The sequence below is a fragment of the Notechis scutatus genome, chromosome 2 (assembly GCF_049901735.1).
Source record: "Notechis scutatus isolate UNSWTSFEM ecotype Mainland chromosome 2, rNotScu1.2, whole genome shotgun sequence".
Lineage (NCBI taxonomy): Eukaryota > Metazoa > Chordata > Lepidosauria > Squamata > Elapidae > Notechis > Notechis scutatus.
In genome coordinates this window covers 250,454,103-250,473,389 of record NC_142010.1, presented here as the reverse complement: position 1 = coordinate 250,473,389, position 19,287 = coordinate 250,454,103, and the positions used below count along the sequence as shown (strand labels likewise).

General features: G+C 38.7%; 1 protein-coding gene and 1 long non-coding RNA gene across 5 annotated transcripts in view; one reads left to right on the top strand and one right to left on the bottom strand.

The window, feature by feature from the left end:
• CCBE1 (collagen and calcium binding EGF domains 1) overlaps positions 1 to 19,287 on the bottom strand; it is a 200,355-nt gene that overhangs the window by 47,447 nt on the left and 133,621 nt on the right. The gene's annotated exons all lie outside the window — the stretch shown is intronic.
• LOC148132596 (uncharacterized) overlaps positions 1 to 19,287 on the top strand; it is a 39,420-nt gene that overhangs the window by 12,172 nt on the left and 7,961 nt on the right. The window contains exon 2 of the long non-coding RNA XR_015748267.1: positions 7,069 to 7,408. This is a non-coding gene — a long non-coding RNA (uncharacterized LOC148132596). The remainder of the gene's footprint in view (positions 1 to 7,068; positions 7,409 to 19,287) is intronic.

Below are 19,287 nucleotides of genomic sequence, written 5' to 3'. Positions count from 1 at the left end.
ATAGATAAGACAGATGACAGGCAAGCAGGCAGGCAGAGATAGATAGATAGATAGATAGATAGATAGATAGATAGATAGATAGATAGATAGATAGATAGATAGATAGATGGATGGATGGATGGATGGATGGATGGATGGATGGATGGACGGACGGACAGACAGACAGACACACAGATAGGATGATTAGATAAATGACATGAGAGAAAGATAGATGATGAGAGATAGCTAGCAAGATACACATGGGGCGGGGAGGGAGGAAGAGAGATCCTAATCTCAGACTTCTTATCATTTTTCCCAGGAAGGACCCACAGTCCCTGGAAACAAAGTGTACAACAATGATAAAAAAAATACACAGATCTCCAAGCCCAGAGATTGTCTTTGAGGAGCTCTGTTAAGTATTACTTAGTTATTAACTATTGATTCTGGCATGCTTCTTGAATGCAGGCATTCGTGCAAAGATGTATTTCTCATTGATTTATTTAAAAGACAGAGGGGCGGGCAGGCAATTCACAAATGGACTAATGAACCCGAGAAAGCATGATATTACTCCATTTCTTCTTCAAAATGCAGAATATCCTGATCATCAAGCAAAAATGGGGCTGAATTGCCAGGCCAACAGAGGCTGACCTGTAGAAGTCAAAACAGAGAAGATGCTGTGAAGCTGTTATTAATTAACCACAGAATTATATGCAAACCTATTCAAAAGCACTTGGGCTAAGATCAGCAGAAGGAGTGGGAAGTTATAGTGTATATAATCAAAACTCTATTCAGTCATGAAGCTGACTGGATGCCTTTAAGTCTGTCACTACAGATAGGCAAAAATTTGGCTTGACTCCTATACAAACCTATACAACCAGAAGCAAGGTTTAAGGTTGTAGAGGTATGATTTCTAGAATGTTTTGCAGATGTGTTTGGAAAGATCAGAGGCTGAAATAAGGTCTCGTTCACCTCCTTTTGGCTTCTTAAATGGTAAAATGTAGACTCAACATGAAAATGATTGGGACAATTGTTTCCCCTGTGGTCTTAGCAATGAAAGACCTTCAATGAGGCTGACTGAGTCAACTGATGCAAAAAAAATGACTACACACAGGACCTAATTAAAGTGGAAAAGGTGGTATGCCCTTTATAAAAAAAAAAAGAAGGGGAATTTCAGAGGGACATGGGTCTATCGATGGATGCTACATATGATGAATAGTATCCTCATAATTAACATCCAGGTTTGGAGAAAAGATATCAACAAAGTCTATTTAATATATCTTCAAGTCCTACTTGTGAATTTGCCCAAGACAAAAATGGCCAGTTTACCAGTTCCTAAGTATTGCTTTTCTATTATTACTGTGGAGCGAGTAACAAGTTACAAAGAGAGGGTAGCAGTACCATCTTCAGGAGGAACCCCAAATTTGCTGAAGGAGAAAATATATGAGGCCATAAAAAGCAGGGGAACCTCAAAATCAGGCAGTGATGTCTAGGCAAAAGAAAAGTCCTTTAACAAGTCTGCAAAGAAATCTTAAATCACTAATGGATTGTCCAGCATTTGTTCATTAGACCAACTGCAGAGACCACGAGCTGTGAGGAAACTCTTAGGATGAGAAAGAATGAATCCTTTTAAGCTTACTACACTTGAAATGACTGGTGGATTTGAGACAGCTTGGTAGAATTTGCAGCCCTATCCAGATATGGGATAGGGTGATGTCCCAGTTTCCTCACTTACAGAAAATTTGGATGCAAATTATACTTCAATACAAGTGGTTAGACTGTGTCGTCCAATGTATCTGAGGACACTAAGCAAGTTTAGGGTCAGAGGTGTAAGTAGAGACCTCTGGGCCCTAAGGCAGACCTCATCTTGTCCTTGGTAAGAAAGCTCCGTGTCCATCAGGCTGTGGCTATGGAGGGCAGGCAGGGGAAGGGGAAGAGGTATGGGTCTCAGATGTTTCTTCTCTTCCATACTCCCACCAATCTGAGTATGGGAAAGTCTCCCTTCACATTCCCAGTCACCAGGGGTGGGATTCAAATTTTTAACAACCAGTTCTATGGGCGTGGCTTAGGTGGTGGGCATGGCTTGGTGGTCATGTGACTGGCTGGGCATGGCCAACTCAACATCACTCACATCAAGGCACGCATCTCCTCGCCTGGCCTCTCATGACTGTGGGGATGCTGCAACAGTCGTAAGTGTGAAAAAGGGTCATAAATCACTTTTTCAGTGTCATTGTAACTTTGAATGGTCCCTCCACACAAACAAAGTACCAGCAAAGGAGGGGGAAAAAAACTCCAGAGAAGTTCCTGAGGCAGGAAGTCTAGTCCTGCCAAGAATGTAAAAAGGGTTAACGGAGAGGCAGTTTCTGTAAGCGACACCAGAATGTTTCCTTCCTGCCTTCCTTACAGGATTAGGCCAGTAATTTCTTCTAACAACCAGTTCTCAAACTGCTTAGAATGTTAACAACCAGTTCTAGCGAATAGGTGCAAACTGGTAGAATCCCACCCCTGCCAGTCACTCAAAGTTATTCCTTCTATCACCTTTTCTCCTATTTGTCCCTTCAAAATACAACCAAGCATATATTGAACACTCACGCCTTTGCCCCAGAAGAACCTCCAAATCCATGGAATAATGGCCTCCTATCCACAGATGTAAACCAGAAAGAAACTTAATTCAACTTATTTTAGTTGCACTTTAAAACAAAAGACTCAGGGTCATTCTCCTTTCCAAATGCAGTTTTTAAGGCCTAAGGGCCAGACCTTTGAGGTCAACCAAATTTGAAAACCAAAGTTAGAAATACTAAATTACTTTTATTGTAGGGTAATGGTAACAGAATCTCACCAGTCTGAAAGCATCTTCCTCCTACCTGGCTTTACTTACAAGAGAACTAGGGACAGTCAAGCCTGAGATATTTTCTCAAATTACATTTCTACAGATTTCTTTTATCCGACTACTGCTTTGGTTGTGGCTCTAGAGAGCCTCTGGAGCTCGTTGAGGCTGTTTTTGCCTTCCCGGAGGCTCGAGGAAAGCTTCCAGAGCCTGGGGAAGGCAAAAAACAGGCATCCTGGAAGTTCCGGAAGGCTGGAAACAGGCCCATTTCAGGGCTCCAGAGGGCTTCTGGAGCCTGGGGGGTTTGGTTTCACCCTCCTGGAGGCTCAAGGAAAAGTGAAAAGCGGGCCTCCTGCAAAGTTCCAGAAGACCGGAAATGAGCTCGTTTCCAACCTCCAGAGGACCTCTGGAGTCTGGGGAGGCCATTTTCACCCTCCTGGAGGCTCAAGGAAAGCCTCTGGAGTCCGGGGAGGATGAAAACGCCCCCCTGCCATGGTGCAGGAGGCCGACCACAGCCACACCCACCTAGCAACTGGGCATATATTTTCTTAAGTTTTCGCGGGTACTTACATGTATGGTATTCAGCTTTGTTCGGGTATTTTCCCACGTCATTGTAGTTGTGCTTTTAAAGTTGTAGCAACGTTTCGGCAGAATCTCATCTGCCATCATGGAAGCCTGCACTCACAAACAAAAAAATCTCCACACCACTAGCCAGGCAACACCTGGGCACAAACAGATCCCCCCTCATACCTCCAGCTCAAACACACCCCAACCAGGCACCCAGATGAAACCTAGCTTTCTAATAAATGATAGCCGTCCATTTACTCGGAGCCAAGCTGCACTAAAAGCCTCCAATACAGGAACACAATGTTGGCAGCCAATCAAGACACAAAAAAGCCACAAAACAGACAGAAGATATCAGAAACACCAATCAAGCAGAACACAGCAAACTCCAAGACCAATAAACACAGACCAAGACTCCCAACCAATCAGGATGAAGAAAAAACCATTCTGGCACAGCAGTATGCTAGCCCCAAATTTAAAACTGAAACAACTGTAAAAGTCTGACTCACAGACGAACACAATACAGAAGCCTGATGATGGCAGATGAGATTCTGCCGAAACGTTGCTACAACTTTAAAAGCACAACTATAATGATGTGGGGAAATACCCGAACAAAGCTGAATACCATACATGTAAGTACCCGCGAAAACTTAAGAAAATATATATATACACACACACACATATATGTGTGGATCTTTGGTTATTCGGGTTTTCTCCCGTGTAAAATTGGAAGTAACTTGGCGACGTTTCGACGAAATCTTATTCGTCATCTTCAGGCTTGTGTTTTCGGCCCTGTGCTTCTCGGAGTAATGTGAGCTTGCAGCTGCTTCTTCCTTTTAACTGCTAGTGGGGGTGTGACTTGATTGTGTGGGGGCTTCGCTGTGTTCTGATTGGGTGGAGGGGGGTTGGCTGTGTTCTGATTGTCTGGGGGTGTGCTCTGTTCAGGTGGGGGCTTGGTTGTGCTCAGGTTAGTCTTAGTTGCTGGGGGATTTGAGCTGGTGAGTTGTGATCCTGTTGTTTGGCTTCGCGTTCGTGGTCATGCCACATCTTCATGGTGGGAGTCTGTTCGCTTCATGTATGGGTTGGAGGGGTTTGAAGCGGGTAGTGATGTAGCTGCGGTACGGCTTCTGGTCAGTGGTCGTGTCTCATCATCTGTGTGGGTGTGAGTCTGCTGTCTACGTGGAAGTGTGGTGGTAGCATCTTGTGTGGCTCTCGTGGGTGTGGGTCTGGTGTCATTCTTCATGTTAGGTACTCGTTTGTTAATGAGGGAAGATGACGAATGAGATTTCATCGAAACGTCGCCAAGATACTTCCAATTTTACACGGGAGAAAACCCGAATAACCAAAGATCCACATACAAATACCCGCGAAAACATAAAGATAGATAGATAGATAGATAGATAGATAGATAGATAGATAGATAGATAGATAGATAGATAGATAGATATATGCCTCAGCGGTGCAGTGGTTACAGTGCAGTACTGCAAGGTACTCCTACTGCAATTTGGCAAATTGAATCCCACCAGGCTCAAAGTTGACTCAGCCTTCCATCCTTCTGAGGTGGGTAAAATGAGGACCCAGATTGTTGGGGGCAATAGGCTGTCTCTGTAAACTGCTTAGAGAGGGCTGGAAAGCACTGTGAAGCAGTATATAAGTCTAAATGCCATTGCTATATAGAATTAGAGTGAATTCTAAGTCCACATGCCTTCACTATATTTGCACTGCTACTAACATGTTGTGGGATCAACTGTGAGCCATTTGAGTTCTGTCTTCCAATCCCTTCTTCCCCTACCTCCCCACCATCAACAGCATCTGCTCTCTTGCTGTTTTTAGGCCAGTCTTGGTGTGCCTCACCTGACCTCACCTTACCTTGCCTATCATTTGAAAGCAAAGCATGACTCTATTCTTCTGACATTTTTATCCATACACAGATCCAAGAGCATGGATTTTGCCAATGGGTGAACGGATCCCATTGTAATTTTTAATTTCCCCACCAAATGGACTGGAAGAAGGCAGGGGCAAAAAGTTTCTTTACTTTGCCAAGAAAACTACACAGATGTGAAGTCACCGTGAAGTGGTCTCAGATTAAAGGAGTTTTTAAGCCTTGCCACAAATTAATGGATGTTCTATGAGATTTTGAAGTAATATATTTTAAATGGAAGTACAGCTTTCCCAAATGTGTTCTATTAATTCTCCAAAATGCACACACAGACAGAACTTTCCACAGAGAGCTTTCCAAAAAAGACTAAAAGGGGACGTTTTTGCCAATTGCTTTCAAACAGGGCCAGAATTGTTCCTTAAAATGATCCCATAATGTCAATTCCAGGAGCTGTATCAAGAGTATCCTTCTTTTTTCACCACTTTACCCGTAATTTCATGCATATCGTTTGATCCCAAAAATGATATTACCTGATGGTGGATTTGGGAATTTTATTTATATACAAAAAAAGCCCAAACCCCAGCTTATTTTGCTTGTTGTGTTCCTTAAAGCACCCACCAAGTGCTAAATTTGCTAGAATGCCCACATGGGTTACCACTGACACCATTCTCAGATTTAGATTAACAGAGTTGTTAATCTGGTCCAACTCCCCGCCCAAGCAGGAGACCCTACACCATTTCTGATAAATGGCAGTCCAATCTCTTCTGAAATCCCCCAGTGATGAAGCTCCCACAACTTCCAAAGGCAACTTCTGTTCCATTGGTTGATTGTTCTCACTGTCAGAAAAGTTTTCCTTATTTCTTGGTTGAATCTCTCTGTGGTCATCCATTATTCCTTGTCTGGCCTTAGGGTGCCTTGGAAAATAGCTTGATCCCTTCCTCTCTATGGCAGCCCCTCAGATATTGGAACACTGCTATCATGTCTCCCTTGGTCCTTCTCTTCACTAGACTTAGCCATGGCCAGTTCCTGCAACCGTTCTTCATATGCTTTAGCCTCCAGTCCCCTCCAGTCCTGGTTACTCTTAAGAGCATATTATCTTAGGAGCATATGTATAAAGGTAAAGATTACCCTCGCACATATGTGCTAGTCATTTCTGTCTCTAGGGGGCGGTGCTTATCTCCATTACAAAGCCAAAGAGCCAGAGCTGTCCGAAGACATCTCCATGGTCATGTGGCCGGCATGACTAAATGCCAAAGGCGCATGGAATGCTATTACACCTTCCCACTAAAGTGGTCCCTATTTTTCTACTTGCATTTTTACATGCTTTCGAACTTCTAGGTTGGCAGAAGCTGGAACAAGTAACAGGAGCTCTGTTACGCAGTACTAGGGATTCGAACTGCCGACCTGTTTGATCGACAAGCTCAGCATCTTAGCCACCGCATCCCTTATAGCATATGTAAAACTGAGCACAAGTCTCGATTAAAATCCCCCCCCCAATCTCTCCATCTCCCCAGTGCCAAGAATTCAGGGGACAAAGTCAACAAAGCTATAAAAAAGGGCAGCAAACTAACAGCTCTCAGCTCTAAGATGTGACCTTTAGAAATCAACAAGAAAGGATCAAAACTATGTAAAACACCCACCACTCTGGCACACATATTCTACAGTTTCAAAGATTAAGCTGGAGTACAAATCCTTCTTAATGAAGTTAGGCTGTCTGAAACCGGTGGGGTAGAGGTCGAAGAAAGGTTTTCCTTGTTTTGCAAACACTGGTCCTCATTATCCGGATGCTTTTAAAATGCATCTGTAAAATTTTATCTTCTAGAAAAACAAAGAAAGGAGGAAAACAGTTCAAAGGTATTCAGGAAGGCTGCCACCACTACCTCCAACAACACAGCGTAGTGTAAAGTGGAGACATGTTTTCATTACCAGAAGAGCATCTCGCTTACTGTCTGGAATGTAAGCAAATCTGAGCTGCTGCTGTGAAATGACCTACATATATATATATATGAACATTAGAATTGTCCATATAATCTGAAATCCTATTTTGCATTACTCCACACAAAGCAGGAAGATCCCCTTGAGGCTTTCCCTATTTGTTGTAGATGTGCTGTCCTTCTTCTTCTTACCAAGAGTTATGAAGTTCCCATACCTGACTGGGAAAGGTAAGAGATGAAAGCTATTTACCTAAGTTGGATTCCTTACCCAAATCTTACAACCTTAACCTACCATGGCTTAAGACCACAGTAGAAGAAATGCCTTAATGCTGTAAGTTTTTACCCAAATCCTAAGGATTTCCCTCATAATCAGGGATGGGATCCGACCGGCATAACTACCGGTTCTGTCGCTCTGCGTTGTGTGCGTGCATCTGCCCAGACTGCTGAGCAGCGCTGCATGCAAGTGCGCAGCGGTTGGAAAAGCCCTTTTTTCCTGCTTTTTCAACCGCAGCTGTGTCACGCAAAGCAACTGCGGTTGAAAACGCAAATAAAGGTCAGGTAAAAGCCCGGGTAGGTGGGTGGCCATAACAGCAACAGACATAGAACCGGTTCTATGTATGCTCTCTGTTTGCTGCTCTTCAGAACAACCGGTTCTACAGAAGTAGACAGAACCGGTAGAATCCCACCCCTGCTCAAAATGCTTCTCCAAATATGGAAATATAGCTTTGCATTCCTGGCAAGTCTCTAAACACTTACAGATATTTCTAGTCTTCTGGGTCATTTAAGTAAGATATTTAACAAACCCGATTATCCACTAAAAGAATATTTAATATTAATTTTGTTTCTGTTGTCTTAGTATTCTACAATTATGAGAACTTATATGTGCTTTGATATTTTAAGTCAAAAATTTTAAATTGCATTTTTAAAATGCTTTGGAAACAGCACCAGGAAACCATTCTTTTTTTGGGGGGGAAAGCTTAGATTTTTTTTTAAAACAAACAAACAAACACTGGCTGTGAGTTTTAAAACACCCATTAAAACTAAGCCAAACATTTATAAAAACTGGGTGTAAACTCCCAGAAGCCCAAATAAAAAACATTTGCAAAAGCTGCTATTTCCATACAAACTTCAGAACTAGAGACGAGGTGACCAATGGCTATTTTTATAGTAGCAAATTGCACATAAATCCCATTATTCTCCCAGTTAGAAGAAGCCCATATTTTGAACCCAAGGGCAGGGATGTTTTCCTCATTCTTGAACTCTTGCAGGCTTGGTTTGATTGCGTCAAGACAGGTCAGGTTTCAAGAGCAACAAGGAAGATAATCTGGGAGTCCCTTGAAGTTAAATAACAGGCATAATTCTAAATTGCAAGGTCTGACATGACCCCTGGCATTCTCACTGCCAATTACATTTCCACAAGCAATTTATCAAAATGACTGGGGGTGAAGTGGATTATTTGCAGTGATATTGTCCTGAAAAAAACTTGCTGTCAGACAAGCAGAGGCAAGTAAGACTTGCTTTATTTCACCAAATTATACAATTACACTTACAAAAATGACAGGCCAGCAGGCTGTGATGGCTTTTTCCAAACATCAAGCAATACATCCTTGGGGTGGTAATCTTAACAACTGTAAATTTCAGCTTGCTACATTAGAATGTTATTTCTGGAAGTGTAAGTCTTCAAATAATAGGCAACATCTTGAACTTGAGTAGCTAATAGACAATAGGCTTACCAACAAATACACAATCAAATAGCTGGTTGGTCATTTTCCTTTGGGGACTAGAAGAGCTGGGTTGGAATAAACAACAGCCTTAAAGTTGCATTTGACTTCTGGTATCTCTATGGGTATGCCTGTATCATTTTTAGCAATATTTTAAAATCTTCTGGGTGATTTCTGAATTTTTCAGTATACAGGAGGTACAAGTATGATGAATGAAAGAAAGAACTATTTAGGATAGGATAGGATAGGATAGGACCCAGAAAGGTTGGGGACCACTGTCTTAAAAAGCATAAATATATTTTTGAGTGAATTCATGATTATCGAGTGAACTAGTAAGTCACAAAAAAATCTTATTTATTTTATCCAAGCATCAACATTTCTTACTGAGGCCTTTGTTTCTTTGCCAAAAACCTTATATGGATAAATAATAACCATCTGTGTTTGCAAATAACCCAGAAGCTGGTGGGAGTTAAGTAATAATTCACCTATACCAAAAGAAAAGAAAAGGAAGGGAAGGAAGGGAAAGGAAAAGAGAATTAAATCTTGTTTGTTCTTTGGAGCGAACTGAAAATTGAACCAAAATTCCAAATAATAGATAAACAAACACATTCAGCATGTTACATCTAAAAGTGTTTTTCTTCCATTAATCTAAAAACCTGATTTAGTATTCCATAAAGGAAAGGGTATCATGAGATATGATCTAATAATATTTTTCACCATCCTTTATCCCAATAGTTCGTTAGCTACTTATCTACCCTAAAGACTAAAGATTTCTGCATAAATCATTAACATTGTTAAGTGTATTGCCTATTCTTAGGCAAAATATAATTCAGAATAGTCTTTTTTTTTTGAAACAAATTTTATTAATTTTAAAGACAAACAAAGCATCATTAGACATTAAAGACATTAAACCTCTTTCCATTATAAATTTTTACAAGGCAGATAAAACATTGTTTTATACAATATAATTCTGATATATCCCATTTCCACTTAAATATCTTTTAGCAGATTTCTCATTATTTCTCTTTGTTCTTATTCAATTACATTTCTTCTATATTTATCCATTTTATACTCATCATATTCATATTTCCCTCTGTCTTGTTTACAATTATTCTCCTCTCGCTTTCCTCCAAGGTTTTATTAAATCTCAAACAGACATACACACACAAAACACAAAAACATAAAACTTCTTTTTAAAAAGTAGCTTGGCCCCGGATTACCTCTCTTTGTATGGACTTCAATTAAATTCATGTTCAACTTATATGCCATTACCTATCTTATTTACCCTTCTATATCTTCATTATAACTTCTCCCCGCTCTCCACTCTTCTTAATTCTATTTTATTTATTTCATCTTAATTTAAATAATTATATTTGTATCTTTTGTCCATTCTTTTCCAATTATCCATTTATCTCATTCCCTATAGTAGAAAAAAAAGATTTCTCCTGAAATCACTAATCGAAGTATGATGCCTTTCCATCGCTCCCCTAAATTAACATTTAAGGTAACACCTAGTTCCCTATCTGATTCTGCTTAGTACATTCTACCTACTAAGTTTTTTTAAAAAGAAAAAAATAGTAAATCCATAAAGTAATTAAATATATAATTAAACATTGAATCTCATAACATTCCAATTATCTATTTCAAAAACAAATAGCACAATAATAAGTTCATACTAACATCCACACAATAGTCAATTAAACTCTATACTTAAACTAAATATTTTAAACATTCCTTTTAATATTTTATTAAATCTTAAAATCTATCATTATTAAACCTTTAATGTTTTAATCTTTACTTAAGTCTTATAAAATTCTAATTTTCTATTTCTAATACAAATACTACAATACTATCTTATGTACCTTGCAGAATCCTTTTGAAACAAAATTATGCATTACCCTTTATCCCTAAAAAAAATTTCTTTTTCACATCTTGTTTCATACCTTTGTGGCTTTTCCCCCCTTCTTCCTTCCTATCTTATCCCATCTGGTCTTTTTACCCCCCTTAGCTTCCCCTCTCTGTTGTATTTCTCTTTTCTTTTGCTTTCTAACATTGTATTGATTTTGCATCTTATTTTTCTCTTTCTTGGATGTTTTTTTTAAGTCTTATGTCCTTTTTCCTTCCTCTCTTTCTCCTTCCTTTCTTAATCAACTTTGTAGACTTGTTAAAGATGGCTTCTTCTTCTTCTTCTTCTTCTTCTTCTTCTTCTTCTTCTTCTTCTTCTTCTTCTTCTTCTTCTTCTTCTTCTTCTTCTTCTTCTTCTTCTTCTTCTTCTTCTTCCTCCATCACTTGTTGTGTTTGCTGATAAGTGGCAAGTGCCATTTCTAAAAAGCGAAAAATTTCTCTCACACCGTCTTTACCTTCTTTCTTTATTTTACCATATTCCTCTCTCAGTTCATCAACAGATAAAGCCATTATAAACCTTTTCTTCTTCTTTTTTCTCTTCTTCTTCTTCTTAAAACAACCAAGATAATTCAAAGCTTGGAACAATTCCCCAAAATCCCAAAGTCATCAAACAATCCAAACAGAGCACAAAGTTCTTCACACTTTTTCTTCCTGGGTTAATATCAATTGGAAAGGGAAAAAAAAACCCATTCTGTATTTTAAAGTCTTATTGCGATTAACTTCCAATCTCAAAATCTTCCAGGCATCTCCTCCAACAAAATCTTAATATAAATTATTCTTTTGTCCTCTCCCTTCCCACTTGTAACAAAAAGCTTTAAATTTTTACCTTCTATAAAATAGCAGGATTTTCAATGTCCATTTATTAATTCCGTATGGAAGGAGAGTAAACTTTCTCTTTCAGCACTTTCACTCGCCGCTTATAAATCTCTTCTGGAAACAAAGTATCTTTCAAAAAATCAGGATTTTCAGGATATTTAATGTATCTTATAGTCCCAGTTCAGCCAAAAAACTTTCGCTTCAAAACTTTCTCCTTCTTCCTCCAGCACAATCTTGTCCAGCTGCCGGCTTCTTTGTGGCGGCCATTGCTGACCGCCGCTCCACCGCCTTGAGAAAAGGGGGTTATGCCGGGTGGGTAAGGGGTCTGCGAAAACCCCAAACCCCTGTCCGGGTCCCCCCTATCTTCGGCTGCCTCTACGGGGCAGCCTTATCCTCCAGACCCATCGGGATCAGAGGCACCAAGACGGCTAGCGCAACAGGGATCGCAGAGATCGCGAAACCCCGCCGCCACCGAAGCCTAGCAAAACCGGAACTCCCCTAATTCAGAATAGTCTTGATATGCTCCACAAATGGGCTGAAAATGTCTTAAGAAATCCCAGATAAATTGGAAGAGATTCACAGAAGGGCAACAGAGATGATGGGAGATTATGAAGGGCCCATAGGGAGGTTGAAAAAACTTGACATGTTTAGCTATGAGAAAAAATGATTAGGGGACAGTAGGCCAACACTCTTCAAACACTCAAAAATATTTGAAAGATTTTCTGTCATACCAATGTAGAGAATTTAAATCCATGGAGTCATGGATTTAAGTTACAGGAAAGCAAATTTCAGTGGAAGGTTAGGGAAAAGCAAACCTTTCTAAAAATAAGAGCAGTTTGACAGTGGAACCAATTATGCAGAGAGATGGTGGCTCCCTTTCCTTGGCTGTCTTCAAGTGAAGGGTACACTTCCATTTGTCTGGAAAGCTTTAATCTGATTTCCTGCACAGAGTCAAAGGTTGAATGCAATGGCCTAAATCACCCCTTCGACTTCAGGATTCTATAATTCCAAAATAAACACAATGGAAGTTTATACCCAATAAACAACGAAATAGATAAAAACCTACCAATCAGGCAACAATGATTTGGATGATAAAGGAGCTCAGTAGCACACTAGCACACTTCAGGGGGCTTTATTCAGAAGCTTTAGTAAAGGAATACTGCCAGAAACCCAACTGGGAATTTGTATTTCCAAATCATAGATTTTGATTTGGATAAGAAAGGTATCTGTCCATTGCCCATCCCTAACTTTTATCACGTGCAATATTTGATATTTACATTCCATGGACTAAATATCTTAACCCTGAAAAATATTTCCCATTCTTAGCTATACAAATATGTAACTAAAGATGGCATTCATTTAAATGTAGTATTATGTACTAGCTGCTGTGTGTTTAGCACAATCTAGCCAGTAAAATGGATGAATTTGATTTTTTTTAATGGTGGCTTCTTTCAACGATATCAAAATACCACATGTATCATAAAAATATTAACAACCAAAGCCATAAATGGATACTAGTTTTTATACATCCAGCACAACTATGTCCTATTTCAATACATTTTTAAAAACATAGACTGTGTATGCATATTCTCTCAATATATCTTTTTGCATATTAACATAAGTGTATGAAGCATAGTGTTTATTATTACATAAATGACCAATCCTCCACTTACAATTTTCATAAAACATACATGCCATGCTGAATATTTTAAGCATGAAGGTGAAGCTAAAATCTCTTTCAGACTGACCAACACATCTACACACGTTTCTTGGCATCCATATCAAATGGTTTCCATTTGCCTTAGAAAGCTTTTTCAAATTCTTAGTCTAATTTGGAATTCCCAAGAGATCTGTTGCCTAAATACTAACCAGATCTGATCTGCATCACTTCCAAGCCCTAAATTAGCCAGCAGCTGCTACTTGCTGAGGCAGATTGTAAATGTGCTTTAATATTCTACATATTTGAAATAACAGATTGCTGTCAAGTGCCAGAAAAATCAGGAGATTCAGGCAGTTCAAATGAGTATAAAATTTATTGTAAGCTTAAGCTCTCTATAAGAATCTGAACTACTAACAATCAAAGGAAATAAACGGAAGTTAAGAAGGAATTCAAGATGGGCTGAACTTCAATCTCTTGCGGGTGTGCAGACTCATGATTGATGATGCGTTTGACCCCTCCCACAGGCTCAGCCTGGTCATCTCCTACAATTTCTTCTTCAATTTCTCCTTAAAGCTATTCACCTCACCTGAACTTTTTAATTGTTTCATTGACTTTCCTTTGGTTTGGTGTTGAGTTCTAATATTCTTAGGCTGTTCTATATCAAGATGTTTTCAAGATGGTAAGTCAGAAACATTAACTCAACATTCAGGTGAAAATCCTGGGCAGAAATGATCATATTATGACTCAACGTAATAAGAGGCTGAAGCACATATAAAGGAATGTGAAATGGAGATATGTCTGTCCAACTCTGAACAGCCCCCTACAATGTATACTAGCCAAGTTTCTCGGTACAGTACATTTCAGAGCTGGTGCAGCACATCCTTTTCTTTATGACCCACCCATTGCAATTCATTAATGGAACATCTAGAGAAGAACTTCTGAGGATTATGGAGGATTATCTGTTTAGGAAGATATATACATATATATATAAATCATTTTTCTGGCTTCGGCCTATGCTATGAAGACCATCCAAATTTAAAACTAGCTCTTTGAGTATGGGCCTAATAGTGAAGCATTGCCATGTTTATAATGTTCTTACTGAGCCACCAATCTCACAGTCATGTTGTTCTCAGTTAAATGATGTTTCTAAACCATTTTCAAAGGGAACCCCTTTGAAAATTTAAGATGACCAGATCTAAAACAGAAATTCTTAGAGATATGAATAAGGAGTGGGAGATGGGGGTAGAAAAAGGGAGTGAGAGAGAAAGAACAAATGTTCTTTCCACTGCCTTCCAAGTCCCCGTTAGTCTCCAAGCCAACTTTCTTTCCAAGTGTGCAAATTGAATGTCTTGACATTGGCACACTATCAGATATTTGTCTAAATAAAGGTGAGCCAGAATCCAAGCTAATCACCATATATCTGCTCGAAGTTTCCTGGAATTTTTAAACATCCATGATTCTTGATTGGGGACTTTAATTTCACACACAAAAAAGCCATGCTACATAGCAAATGATAAATTCCATTTTGCTGACAAATGAAGTGCCAAAGGAGGAACTCGGACAGGAGCAGCTCTTTGCTAAGTCAACGGAATTCAATAGCAACAAGTCATTGATGGGTTTGTCAGATTTACTGTGTCTATTCCAGTCTAACTAAATACAGTACCTTTCATCAGCAAGACCACAAAAGTATTGTACAAACACCAATAAAAATAAAATCACACAGTGCATGCACACATGAACATGATACAGGGGCATCCAAAGAATAGCACATGGATTTAATAAATGTGCATGGGGAAGTATATATTTGGTTATGTTCCAAATAAGTTAAAAAGTCGGGAAACCCTCCCCACGGAATCAAATGACAATATTTAAAGTTACTGAGAATTATTATTTTAATAATAATGAAACTGGTACTACACACACATTTATACATACATACATGCATACATACACAAAATGAAGCTAGCTTCCAATCCACAATGTAGACACAATTAAGGAAGAAATGAAAAGAAGAGAAAGACATAAACAAAAAGTATTTACAGTATTGGTATTGCAAATAATAATGGATGCTGTAGTTGCAGTACATAGAAGCTTAGAACATAATATATTTATTAGTCTTTAAGATTCCATACTTTCCAGTTCTTTAAAAATGACTTGAAAATCTAATGCAACTTTGTCATAATTAACAACTGATGAACAAGATGAGGAAAATTATTTGCTAGTGTGTGATTAGAGGTTTTTCCAAAAGCTCTTTTGTAACCTTTGAAGATATTGATGCTGCCTTCCCATTCTCCCAGCTGGAAAAGAAGGAGGAGGAGAGAAAAAACTGTATCAGTTCCTCCTATTTTCTCTTTTCTCTTTTCTCTTTCAAGAAAATACTAAAAGTCCCCACATCTTCTCACTAGAAAGGAAATCTTTCCATTAGGGAAAGAAAAAGACCGAAATAACATTTGGAAAGAAGGGGATTTCACATGGGAGTAAACTGGACAGATACTTATGCACGTAGACCTCAACTTTCAATCAGAATTAAGTCCAGAATTTTCTTGCTAAGCGAGATGGTTGTTAAGTGAGTTTTGCCCCATTTTACGACATTTCTTGCCATAGTTGTTAAGTGAATCACTGCAATTATTAAGTTAGTAACACAGTCGTTAAGTGAAGCTGGCTTTCCCATTGACTTTGCTTGTCAGAAGGTTGCAAAAGGTGATTATATGACCCCGGGACATTACAACCATCATAAATATGAGTCAGTTGCCAAGCATCTGAATTTTGGTCATGTGTCATGGAGATGCTGCTATGGTTATCAATGTGAAAAATGGTCATAAGTCACTTTTTTCAAATGCCCTTGTAACTTCAAACGGTCTCTAAATGAACCGTTGTAAGTCGAGGAATACCTGTACTCTTTTCGCAATAATTTTAACATATCAGAAGATTCTCAGGCATGGCATGGCTGAATTAAAATCATAAGCACACACTTACAAATGTAAACTAGATTAGTGTTTACTTTTGGGGGGTTTTTTGTCTCATGTCTTAATTTCTTCCTCTTACTATTTCTTACTCATCCTCCACGGCTTTGCATAATGTTTCCTGCCCTGAAAGGAAACAGTGTGATGAGCGTACATGGATATAGACATTGAACAATTTTCTGGGATTTTTTTCCCCAAGTGCATGTGCACTTGATGCCAATGAACCAATCAACTTTAAATATTTGTGTTTTTAAAAATATATAAAATAAACATTTAAATATGAATGAATTACTGAAGACATGACAACAAAAAATTCTGGTACCTCTCTGTTTGCTCTGTTTCTACCACCATTTAGAATCTACCTTCTCCATTTAGAGAATGCTAACAAAATGTTTGCCTTCTTACTGTCTACTGAAATTTTGTTGAAGTCCACAAATTGAAAACCTAAAAAAAGCTTTATGATGCTTCTCCAATTGGTACGTTTTTCCAAAAGGCAACTGGAATTTCTTGGTGTTTTTTTTCTTTGCTTCTCATCCAAGAGCTGTAGTGGTGCAGTGGTTAGAGTGCAGTACTGCAGGCTACTTCTGCTGGCTGCCAGCTGCCTGCAATATGGTGATTCAAATCCCACCAGGCTCAAGGTTGAGTCAGCCTTCCCTTCTTCCGAGGTGGGTAAAATGAGGACCCAGATTGTTGGGGGCAATAGGCTGACTCTGTAAACTGCTTAGAGAGGGCTGGAAAGCACTGTGAAGCAGTATATAAGTCTAAATGCTATTGCTATTGCTATTCTTCAGAACTAAAGAAACTTCCTGGATGAGAAATAAAATGTTTTCAAAGAAAAAAAAAAAACCAAGAAAGTCCAGTTGCCCTTTGGAAAAATCACCTTTGGGACAACCATGGCCTGAATGATTGAGAATCTCCATAGATGTTTATGATGGCACATAATCAATCAATCAATCAATTAAAAAACTCTCTAAAGGAAGGGAAGAAAACACTTTCACACATAGTTCAGAACATCTCAACAAAAATCCAGTTGTTCTCTCTCTGTATTTCTGTTCAATGTTTTGAGGAAGAGCATTATTAAAGCGCGTCATTCTGAAATGAATTGGAAGTATGCTGATTTCATAAAAATGAGAGGGGTGGGAGAAATGAGAAAAACAACCAGGCATTGTAGGAGCAGAGAAATGTTTATTCTCATGCCAGACAAATGTTAAATACTCATGAGGATGTTAGTAACACGTTGCAGATAGAAGACTAATTTTTTTCCTCCTTATGAATCCAATACTGATGATATCGTCTAGATTCTATCTTAGGGAGATGATGCAGTGGAGAATTATGGGCTGTTGCTACACTGTAGAAACTAAGCCAAGTTTATATTTAGATATGTTCAATTCTTGGTTGCTTGCTGCAAGCAGCTTAGAGAACACATGGTGAGGAGTTGCTAGAGGAGGGGGTCAGAATACAATTGTTTTAAAATGAGTATGATATATGAATTGAAAACAAGCTCTGAACAGTGAGATTATAACAGAATAACCGAGTTGGAAGGGACCTTGGAGGTCTTCTAGTCCAACCCCTGTTTGAGCAAGAGACTATACTATTGGCTGTCCAATCTTTTCTTAAAAGCCTCCATTACAAGTGTAGGAAAAAGCTATAGATGAACAGAATTATCACAGTTCCTCATTTTATCAATCTTTTGTCCGTTTCATTCTGTTTCTGCTCCAATCTCCAACTTGAGGGTCTGTTGGACCCAATTTATCTATATAAGGTACAGTGGTATCTTGGTGCGCATCGTTAATTGGTTTCAGGAGGTGCGATGAGTACTAAAAATGATGAGTATCAAACAAAATTTTCCCATAAGGAATACTGTAGTGAGTCACAAGGCAACTGATACAATGTCACAATGACAAGTTTGTAAGTTGAGTACCAAACAAATGATGAGTACGGGGACAAAATTCTCACATCAAAATGCGTTGAGTACCAAATTCAATGAGTTTCAAAGCAGTTGAGCACCAAGGTACCACTGTATGTGTCATAATCATATGTTAATTTCCCTAATATGGTTTACACAAACGTTTGAATTTATTTCTACCAGCATACAGTTTTTCAAACACTATTTTGTACACTATTTTCACCAATACAGTATATATGTTTCTATCAGCCTTTTATTACTGCACATACAATTATGTATTTTTCTATGTACTTTTTAAAAAGGAACCTCGAAGTCTACATATCCAAGAATAGCTGCCTTTCATGTGAATACTTGGGTTTATGTTATACCAATTAGGTAAGTTCAAAAGTACAATTTTATTGCATACCCAAAGATTCTTCTCAGCTTATGATTCCTCAATGGCGATCAGAAAAAAAAAATTGATTGTCCATCAAAAGTCCTTTGAGATGAGTAGAGCCACAGAGGACAGGATATCCTCCCCTTCAAGGGCCTGTCTCCCAGCACATTCACTTCCTGTTTGGGCTGCCCCTACAAATGTGAAATGTCTAGCCCTCCCCCATTCCCACACCCCCAATACCAAGGGTCTTCAAACTTGGCAAATTTAAGACTTATGTACTTCAACTCCCAGAATTCCTGAGCTAACATAACTGGAGGAGGAATTCTGGGAGTTGAAGTCCACAAGTCTTAAAGCTGTCAAGTTTGAAGACCCCTGCCCAATACAATTTGTGCTTCTAGCAGTCCAAATGATGCACAGAATTAAAACTAAGGTGAATTAGTTCAGAATTTTAACAATGTTTTAACAATGTTTTCTCTTCTCTCTATTGCATTACCTAACTTATTGTTAGCTACTTTATGATTTCAAGTTAAGGAAGACATGGAATCAGATGCAATTTTTTTTTAAAATTTACTTTGGCATCTTTAGCTGGAAGGGTTGAAGGCAGCAGGGAAAAGAAAACTCAATTATGGCAACATGAGAGTATGCAGCAATGCTATTTGTGTGGGTAGACGGCGCTGTGCTAAATGAACTGAAAGCAAGACAACTTGAGGCCAAACTCTCTCAAAGAAGATTATCTATTATATTATCTATTATATTATCT